Here is a 10298-nt window from a genome sequence, read left to right as displayed (position 1 = left end):
CGCCCCGCTACACGGTGTCGTCGTGTGGGGGGGGGGGGGTTGGAGATCTCCCGGAATTACAAGCCATCTCCAGAGGACAGAAATCTGTTCCCATGGAGAAAATGGCTGCTTTGGAGGGTGGACTCTATGGAACTGAACCCCAGTCTGGTAGCTCCTCCCCTCCCCCAACCCCACCCTCCTCAGGCTCCCAACCTGGAGTTGGCAACCCTACTTTGTCTCTTCACAGTGGCTCATTTTCCTTATTGGGGCATCGGAAACCTCAGGGTCCCTCTCCTATGACACCGTCCCAAAGAGGAAGGAAGAGAATCTGGATCAGCGGCCGAGCCAAGAGCCACAATGCCACCCCCTTGCAAGCCCCCGACAATTGCAGACTCCCCCAGGGACCAACGACACCATGGGTGAGGACCTGAAAGACAGCCGCTTGGGCTGCCAACAGGAGGGGAAACATCCCTGTTGCCTCCTGAAGACTACTTTAACAGGATGCGACTGGTGGAAGAGCCCAGGAAGGTTTGCAGGATAACGCAATCCCGCAACTGGGGCCACGCGCACCTGGTTTTATGTTGCATGATGTGGCAATGTGGGTGGAGCTTGTAGGCAAAGCAGGACGAACCCTGGACCGCTCTTTGGGCCCAGGAGAACTCGGGGAAGACAGGGCTGGGTAGGAGGCGCCTCAGACTCGGACGGGTCTTTTTGATCCAGGCAGGCTGGGATCTCCATCACATTTTTATCCTGCCCTTCCTCCAACAAGCTCAGGGCAGCATACACGATTCTCTTCTCTTTTTTATTCCCACAACAGCCCTGTGAGGTACACTAGGCTAGAGGAGAGAGAGAGAGGCCTAGAGTCACCCAGCAAGCCTCATCATGGCAATGCCGCTCTCCTGGACCCAAGTCCAACACTCTAACTACTACCCCATCCTGTCTCTCCTGCACGGATGGGCAGACACCCTTCGCTGCATGGACAGCATTCAGAAGATACTGTAGTGGGTCAGAAATGAAGGTGGCAGGCAGTCTACTGCAGCTTATTTAAATTAGAATCAATAGAACTACTGCACATGTGCAAGCAGTGATTGTAATAACAATACTCTTCAAGTGTATACAAAATTACAAAATACACAATAACAACATATTTGTTTTTACAGATGATAAATAGATGGACGAAATTCCCCGGAGTTGGTGTTCTGGATTCTTCTCAATTCCTAAACGTTTGTAGTGTTCAGCCTGATTAGCCCGCATTTATACTATGGTCTAACATGTATCAGGAATGAACACTACAAATGTTTAGGAATTGAGAAGAATCCATTGGGAATGTCTGTGACTCTGTGAGGGCACTTCTTTTTGAGTTATGATGTGTGAAGAAGTCGCCACGAAACGGAACACCAACTCCGGGGAATTTCGTCCATCTATTTATCATCTGTAAAAACAAATATGTTGTTATTGTGTATTTTGTAATTTTGTATACACTTGAAGAGTATTGTTATTACAATCACTGATTGCACATTTGCAGTAGTTCTATTGATTCTAAGGTTATTTATACTGCAACCCCCTATCTGCTTGCTTATTTAAATTAGGCCTAATTTTTGTTGGAAATGAAGGACTTTGCGCTGTCTCTTAGCCTCAGCCTTCAGAGGCAGACTATGAGAGAGTCAGAGAGACAGACAGGCTGGCTAGGGCACTGGACATCCTTTCCTTCTCTCCTCTGGTGCTATAGATTGCTACTCTTAGGGAAACTTCCTTCCTTCCAGTCTGACACTTTCTCTCCACACCATGCCAGCCTTCTCTATCTTGAGAGCAGGACAGGCCTCCTGTATCTCCTGTATCCTGTATCTCCAGATGAACTTAATCAATGAAGTGTTGCATGAACACCTATTCAGGGGGGCCCTTATTTACATAGATGATAGCTTGCTGTACTCCCCCGATGAAGAGTCACATGTGAAACTGGTGAGAAAGGTGCTCCAAACATTGTACAAGCGTAAGCTGTTTGCCAAACTGTCTAAATGCGAGTTCCACAGGACAGAGATCGACCAGATTAGTTAGACCAGATTAGAAACCTATCTCTACTCTATCCTGTCTAGAATGGGAGTTCCTTAAATAAAAGGACGCATATTAGTTTTACAACGATAAAGAGGCTCTGCGTGTGACTTTGTCTCTGGACAGCACAAGCTACCCAGATAGACTCTGCTACGTTATGCACCTTGCGCACTCTGCTAACGAAATAATTCCAACGAATTGTAGGGAGGTCATCCACTGGGAGGGCCTGAGCTGTACCCCCCCCTTCCCCCCTGAATGACTGCTCTTTACACAAAGAAAATTCCTCATATACGGAATAGTAGCAGATCAAAGAGAGGGGTTCTAGCCTCACTTTCTCCCTGACACCTTTGTTCTCGACACACTGCCTCTTTCTTGTTAAACAGACAAAATGTTGTCAAGGAAAAGGCGAGATTTTTTTTACTATAAAGCATCCAACTGTGAGAGGGTTACTCATGCCTCAGCCCAGACAGAGGGCAGCCACCAGAGCGACTATCAGGCCTAAGTGCACTACTCTGAACTGCGGAGCAACGCAATCCACGCGCCGCTCTCTGCCACTGGGGATCAGGCTCCTCTAACGCATGTTTGCGCCTGTTAATATACAGAAAGGAGCTGCAGTGGCTCAAGTGGTTAAGACGCTGAACTGCAGGCTGTGGAAGGTCAGTAGTTCAGCAGTTCGAGACCCGGGTGTGCCGTGTGACGGAGTGAGCTCCCGTCTCTAGTTCCAGCTCCTGCCAACCTAGCAGTTCAAAAGCAAGACATTGCAAGTAGATAAATAGGTACCACTTCGGTGGGACGGTAACAGCGTTCCGTGCGCCTTGGTGTTTAGTCATGCCAGCCACATGACCATGGAAACATCTTCAGACAGCGCTGGCTCTTCGGCTTTGAAATGGAGATGAGCACCGCAACCCTAGAGTTGGATTCGACTGGCTGTCGAGCAAGGGAACCTTTACCTAATATACAGAGAGTTCCACGAACAGAGGCCCACGCTCCGGTTCAAGGAGCCTTCCTCTAATGTAAGAGCCTCTCGCAATGGGAGTGGGTTCCTCATGCAGGAGGGAAACCACCGCTTCTGGCAGAACTGAGCTCCGGGATCCAATCTATCAAGTGCTCTTGGGCAGGTCTCATTTGTTTCAATGAGGCTTACACACAAGGAGACCCATCCCTGTTTCTCTGGGAGATGGTGCACAGTAGGAGAAGAGAGACCATGCTGGGCAGTGGGAGCGCGCCCCCCCCCCCCGTTTGCATCTTGACCTTGCTTGCAGCCTCAGTTCAGCCACTGGCCCAGAAGTCACTCATCTGTAATATGGAGAAAGTAATATGCTATTTGTCCTGACCTGGATGGTCCAGGTGAGCCCGAACTCATCAGGTCTCAGAAGCAAAGCAGGTTCAGCTCTGGTTAGTATCGGGATGGGAGACCACCAAGGAAGTCCAGGGTTGTGATGAAGAGGCAGGCAATGGCCAGCCACCTCTGAAAGTCCCTTGCATTCAAAACCCTACAGGGTCGCCATAAGTCAGCTGCAACCTGATGGCACTTTCCACCACTAACATCACGTTAACAATCACCGTTTCTGCCCTGACTTGGACAGCCCAGGCGAGCCCGGTCTCGTCCGATCTTGGAAGTGAAGCAGAGTCGACTCTGGCAAGGACTTGGATGGGAGGCCTCCTTGGAAGACCAGAGGCGGGAGGACAGACTTTATTCAGCCGCCTCTCCGAATATCCTCCAGGCCCCCAGTAGGGGTCAGTCACCAGGGATCACCATCACTTCCAGGTGTGCACACACACAACACACAAATTTAAAACCCCCAAACAAGTCACCGTTCCACACTTCCCACTCTAGCACCCTAACTACAAGACCTTAGATCCGAGCTATGCACCAGCTCAACTGTTTCCCAAGGGTCACCTTCCCACTTTGGAAAAAGGGGCACAGATTTGCTCTTCCCTCCGCTTTGAACCAGGTTCTTTAAGGTGTATCATGGTCCAGGCGTCCCACTTAGAAGCTCACAGGAAGAAGTCGGGGCACCAAACAAAAAAGGTAATTTGGGATGGATGAATGGCCCAAAGTCAAGGCATGAAGAGGGAGGGCAGAGGAATGAGGGACCTGGGACCCAAGCGAAGGAAGCCGCGGTTTCACATATCTGAAACTTAATCCTGCCTCAGGCCCGAGAAAACCAAGTTCTGCTCCCCAGCAGCTAACTTCAAGCCTTGGCACGCCGACCAGACGGAATCCTGCTCTAGGAATGCTTGCCAGACTTCGACGCCGTTGGCATGCGGTTCTCGACAGGGGGGGGGGGTTGGACGGTTTTAAATAGATCTGCGCAACCCTCGGCAAGAAACACGGTGGACAGTTTACGAGGGACAAGAAACCTCCGGGATCTGCACCCCGCCCACCCCATTACATTATTCTGCTGCTCGTAAAAAGGCCCTGTGGGGTTTAACAGAACGTCAACCAATGGCTGGAAAAGTTTAATCCCCCCCACCAGCTCCAAAGGGGGGAGGAAGCGGATTCGAGCACCTCTTTCTTTCCTCCACTCCTGCAAACTGTGGATTCAAGTTCAATGAAGTGAGATTGTTCTGCCCCCCCCCCAAAAACCAATTTTTGCAAAGAAATTCACCGTAGGCTTTTTATTATTATTTTCATGCTACAGTCTAGGGTTGTTTTTTTTATTTTTAAGAACTGGGCACTTTTTTTATATCACCCAAATGCCATTGTAAGAGAAGTTTTGAGCGTATGAAAAGCAATGAGAACTTCCAGTCCCCTGTGTCCAGGGGACAACAACTGGATACCCCAAATAATTTCATATTTATGATGAGAGTGCTGGGAGAAAAAGAAATCCTAAATACTTGAACTTCTTGCCTAGAAATCTGAAACAGCTGCTCAGGCTTGTGATCCTAAAACCTGGCCCTGGGGGGGTCAAGGATTTCCCCCACACACACATACACCCCAGACCAAGAAGAATGCTGATTAGTTTCTCAATAAGATACTCATAGTTATAGAAATTGATCACCACAGAAATGGCCTGATCTTGGTGCTACTGCCCTAAAGATTAAAAAATGATGAAAACCAGAATTTCGTATTGATGCCACTCAGCTTTACTTCTTTGCATTCAAATGATAATTCAGATTCAGGGACCTGATTTGCAAAGAAAACAGAAGGGGAAAAGAAATAAAATAAAAAAGGAGAGGAAACTGTGATTTCTATCAAGAATCCTTGCATTTTAAAATATATAAAAATGCATTTATAAAACATTGCATATTATTTAACACAATTATTAGAACTCACAGATTCAGTTTTCCCCAGATACATACGATGCTGCCTTATACTGAATCAGATTCCTGGTCCATCACTGTCGGTATTGCCCACTCAGACTGGCAGCCGCTCTCCAGGGTCTCCGGCACAGGTCTTTCCCATCACCTACTACCCGGCCTTTCAACTGGAGATGCCAGGGATTGACCCTGCATGCAAAGCAGATGCTCTACCATTAAGCCACAACCCCTCTCACAAGCCAGCCCCAACACATTCCAGTTTTTACAATCCATTCTGCAGCATCTCGCCAGATGGCTCAAGGCAAGCAAGCCAAACCACACGAAGGATTCATACAGAAAGAAATGGCAGGTTTTACCGTTCAGGATTTACCAAACATGAAAAAGACTGCAGGCAGATTCAACAGATTCCACCCAAAAAAAATTAGAACGAAGTGAGGTGACTAGGGGGGGAAGTCTGATGAGTTAAACTCTGGAAGGCAGTGACTAGGGGGGAAAGTCTGATGAGTTAAACTCTGGAAGGGGGAAAAATAGGAGCAGTTACTGTGCATCCAGGGTGCCAGGTGCTGTTGTACAAGTCACCCCAGAGGCCCAAAAATGCAGGCAAGGCCATATAGTAGCAACCAAAGGGGGGAAATAATTTGTACAGCCGGTTGCTTAGCACCCTGAACGAAGGCAGAGGGGGAGTTTTGTGTTCACATGTCAAATCCCGCTGCTCCCAGCTGCGCTTTTGGCAGTTCGTACCTGCCTGCAAGAGGATTTCTGCATCTTCCCATGTTTTGCCCTCGTGCTGAGAAGAAGGGGAGGTTGGCATCCGAAGGGCATACCTAGGCGGGTTTAGACGGGGCCCTGCTTGCTCTGGATTTGGGGATCTGTCTATGGCACACACCTGTTCTCTTACTCCTAACCTGGAGCCGCCCTCGCCAACTCAGGGTCCTCATTGCGGCTAATCAGGCCAAGCTCTTTCCTTCCTGCAGGGCATCCGGATTCACTCCAGTTCTCGCACTCTTCTTACTTCCCAAATCACGCTTGCACTCCTTCCGTTCACTAGGGCACCACAAATCACATACTTTCTTCCCACCACCCCCACCCCCACAAATTGCTCCAGGTCTGCCTTTTCCCTTCCACATCAAATCGGACATCCTCTCCCGCCTAAAACTGGAGGCATTCTGGTGCCCGGGCTCCTGCCTGTCTTTGGGGGAAACCCCCCCCCCCCCCGAGATCCGGAGCCACTTCAGATAACCCTCCCGCACACTTTTTTGTTGTTGTTGTTCAGTCACACAGTCGAGTCCGACTCTTCGCGACCCCATGGACAAGATCTCACCAAGCCGCACACTTTACTGCATGGCAAACTCCTATCTCCCCCCCCATGCAAAAAGCCCCTTCTTCCACCCTGTATCCAGAGCCACCCTAGATTACCCCCCCACAACAACTCCTTCCTCCCGTCTACACACTTCTCCTGAACTCTTCACCTCTCTCCCAACCAAAGCTCCCTCTAAGCTGAGGAGTCTTGTGAGCAAAAATTCTACTTTGTGAGCTATGGGCATTAAAGTTGTGAGCGAGCGATTTGGCTACTGAATAAATTAGTTTGCTCTGGAGCCTTCCTTCCTGAGCTAAGGCAAAAAGGTATGAGCCAGAGGCTGAAAAACTGTGAGCTGGCTCACACTAACTCATCTTAGAGGGAACACTGCTCCCCACCAGTGTTCCCTCTAAGATGAGCTGTAGTGTGAGCTGGCTCACAGATTTTTGTCTCAGCTCAGGAAGGATGGCCCCAGAGCAGTGTTCCCTCTAAGCTGAGTTAGTGTGAGCTAGCTCACAGGTTTTTCAGTCTCCAGCTCACAGAGTTTTGCCTTAGCTCAAGAAGGGTGGCCCCCAGAGCAGGAGGTCCAGCAGTGGGGCCGGGACACTAGAACCCCTCCCACTGTTGTCGTCCCCCAAGCACCAAGAATACAGAGCATCACTTGCCCCAGACCGAGAGTTCCTATCTATACCTTGTGGCCAGGGGCGGATGAAGGCTTACTGGTGCCCAAAGCACTGACCCATCTTGGTGCCCCCCTCCTTTCCACACTGACCCAGTCCATTTTAGCTGTTGAACTGTCTGACCAGATAGACAATGCAGGTTGCAGCAATACAAAAAATTACTCCTAGGATAGCACAATATACTGTACAAACTAAGCTTTTCACCCTTTTCCCAACTTTGTGGTGCCCCTTTTGGCCCTGGTGCCCTAAGCACGTGCCTAGTCTGCTTCGTGGTTAATCTGCCCCTGCCTACCCCCCCCCCGATCCGGAGTCGCTCCAGTTCCCCTCCCATCGGTGATCCCCCGAGCGACTCCGGGGGGGGGGTCCATTCCCGGAGTTCTTAATTCCTCGCCGTCCCAAACCACACACACACACCCCGGCCCCCGATTCCAAACTCTCCGCTCCCACTCCGCGGCGACCGGCGCGTCCCCCCCCGGATCCAGCGTCGATGCCCTTCCGAAGGAGAAGTCTTCCTTCCCTATTCAACCCGGAGCGACTCCGGATCGCCTGCTTCCAAAGTTGTCCTTCGCTCCTCCCCCCCCCTCCGCGCTTCAAACTCGCCCCCCTCCTCCTCCTCCCGCTTCGCTCTTCCTCCGGAGTGACTCCAGTTCTCTGCTCTCAGCCCTAATCCGGAGTGACTCCGGTTTCCCCCCCCCGCGGCACCTACCCCGGAGTCACTCCTCTTCTCCCCCCACCCCGCGCGGACCGCCACTCAGCCCCCTCCGCCGGCCGGGCTCACCTGCCCTCCTCCCCGCCGAGCTGGCCGGGCGACGCTGGGCTCGGTCGGCCGGGGCTGCGTGAGGCTCCCGTTGGCAAGTAACAGTCTCCAGGGCTACGGTCACTATGGCGCCTCCTCGCGCGGGGTTTCGAGGCAACTGTTGCTAGCCTCGCCGCTGACGTCACCGCCGGGGCCCCTCCCCCGGCCACGCCTGCCACGCCTCCACGGAGAGGGGGGGAAGGAAAGAGGATTTGCGTCGCGCTAATTGGGCGGGAGCGGGGGACCAATGACGAGCGAGCTGCGTCAAAGGGGGCGGAGCCGGGAGTTGGCGGGCGTTTTGGCGCGACAGGCGGGCGACGGAAGGAGCGGGGGCTGGTAGACTCTGAGCATGGGCAGAGGGCGCCTTTGCTGCGCAGAAGGAGCGGCTAAATGAGCCCGAGACGGTTTTCCCTCTCCGCTTCCTCTGAGCATGTACAGAGTATGGGTAAACCGCCTCTCAGGGGCGGAGATTAATTCGTTAAAATGAATTCATTAAAACCCAACTGATGAAGATGCCCAACAATTTAAAAAAATAATAAAGTTGGGGGATGTACTGGCAAGTAGGTTAACTTGCTTTGTGTAAAGGTAGGTGGTGATGCAGAAGACTAGAAGAGATTGTATTTATACCCCGCCCTTCACTTGGAATCTCAGAGCGGTTTACGGTCTCCTTTCCCTCTCCCTCCCCACAACAGGACACGCTGTGAGGGAGGTGGGGCTGAGAGCTCTGAGAGAACGGCTCCTGAGAGAACTTGTGACTGACCCAAGGCTACCCAGCTGGCGGCATGTGGAAGACTGGGGAATCAAAGCCGGTTCTCCAGATTAGAGTCTGCCACTCTTAACCACGACACCAAACTGGAGATGTGTGGAGCCGTTAGGTGAAACTCAGTGGGAGGGCAACCAACGGAAGATTATGTGGATTGAGCAGGCTGGGTTGAAGGAGGAGTCTCCACTGGTGTTCATTAAGGTAACTGCGTGGAGTCTCCATGGACCATGTTCCAAAGCACTCTATGTATAAAAGGCAGCAGGGGTATCTAGTGTTTCAATAGGAAAGGAAGAGGATGTGAAGTTAACAGGAAGAGGCAAATTTAGAGAATGCTGTGAAGGGCAGTTAGCCAGTGGGTGGGGCTACTAGGGAAAAGGTCACACTACAAGGAAGTGCAAGAAAGGAAATTGACACATATACAGTTTTTCCTACATTTTGTGCAGATTTGATTTCTGCTAACATGGTAAAAGCAGCTCAAAGCTCCCAAAAAAACTCTGTTGAGGGAGCCAGCTGTGTATCTGCATGAGTTCCTGCTCTGATCTTGTATTTGTTTCTTCAAGGAGAAAGTGATGACGTGTCGGAAGATTTAATTTGTTCTGAGTGCAGGATCGCCTGCCCTCCAGAGAGACTGCTGGCTTTCTTTCCAGTTAGCCCCTGGTTGGGGTATCACCCACAGAGAAATGGTTTGAACCTTCAGTCGTCCCTCCTGAAATGTCACCACTAAAATACCTGCCTTCTGAAGAGGTTGCCTGTTGCATCTCTGCATCATTCACTGCTCAACTCTTCATTCAGAAGGCACACACCAGACTCATACGGAAAAAGGGGATCCTTCACACATTTTTAGAAGTAAACTTTGTGGGGTTTCAAGGGTGGCCTCTACCTCCAGTTTTTAATCAGGAAAACAGGAAACCTATCAGAAATGTGGGTAAATACCCTGCCGTACCAATGCTGCTGCTCAGGTAGCCCTGTTGGGCTCCTGCACGCAAGGCCAATCGGTAGGGGACTACAAGGAGGCACGCCCTTTGACTGCAGCTAACATGAGTCAGCCCTTTGCCAAGAAGCTGGACTGCAAATAAATTCTACCCTCTACTGTCAGGAAAGGGGAAAGGCAGGCAACAGAAGTGGGCTTCTTATAGACCTGAAGGACAAGCATTTCTCCACATCTGTAATTCTAGAGTATTTTGGTTGATACTTCTCCAGAACAAGGTTGTGTATTTGGAGAAAACATATTTCTGAATATCCCCCAGCCCAAAGAGCTAAATGGAGCCTACCTTGTCTGAGGCAGTGTATCTGAATATCCACTGGGGAGAGGCTGTGGACTGCATTCCTTACTTATACAGTCACCTGATCGGCCCTTGAGAAAAGAGGGTCTCATCCTGCCAGGCTCTTGAATCCTACCCGACTTATTCTGGACGCGTTGGCAGGGAGACCTCTGCTTAAGAGTAAATTTAGTTATTGGGAAAGTGTTTC

General features: G+C 50.7%; 1 protein-coding gene across 1 annotated transcript in view; it reads right to left on the bottom strand.

Moving 5' to 3' along the window:
• RFX2 (regulatory factor X2) overlaps positions 1-8063 on the bottom strand; it is a 79943-nt gene extending 71880 nt beyond the window's left edge. The window contains exon 1 of the mRNA XM_015420530.1: positions 8048-8063. The gene's annotated coding sequence lies outside the window, so the exon portion shown is untranslated. The remainder of the gene's footprint in view (positions 1-8047) is intronic.
• Positions 8064-10298: the final 2235 nt, after the last annotated feature.

This window comes from Gekko japonicus, unplaced genomic scaffold (assembly GCF_001447785.1).
Source record: "Gekko japonicus isolate JY-2015 unplaced genomic scaffold, Gekko_japonicus_V1.1 scaffold632, whole genome shotgun sequence".
In the NCBI taxonomy this organism is placed as follows: Eukaryota; Metazoa; Chordata; class Lepidosauria; order Squamata; family Gekkonidae; genus Gekko; species Gekko japonicus.
Note: the sequence above shows the minus strand (reverse complement) of the source record. Positions and strands in the feature narration are given on the sequence as shown.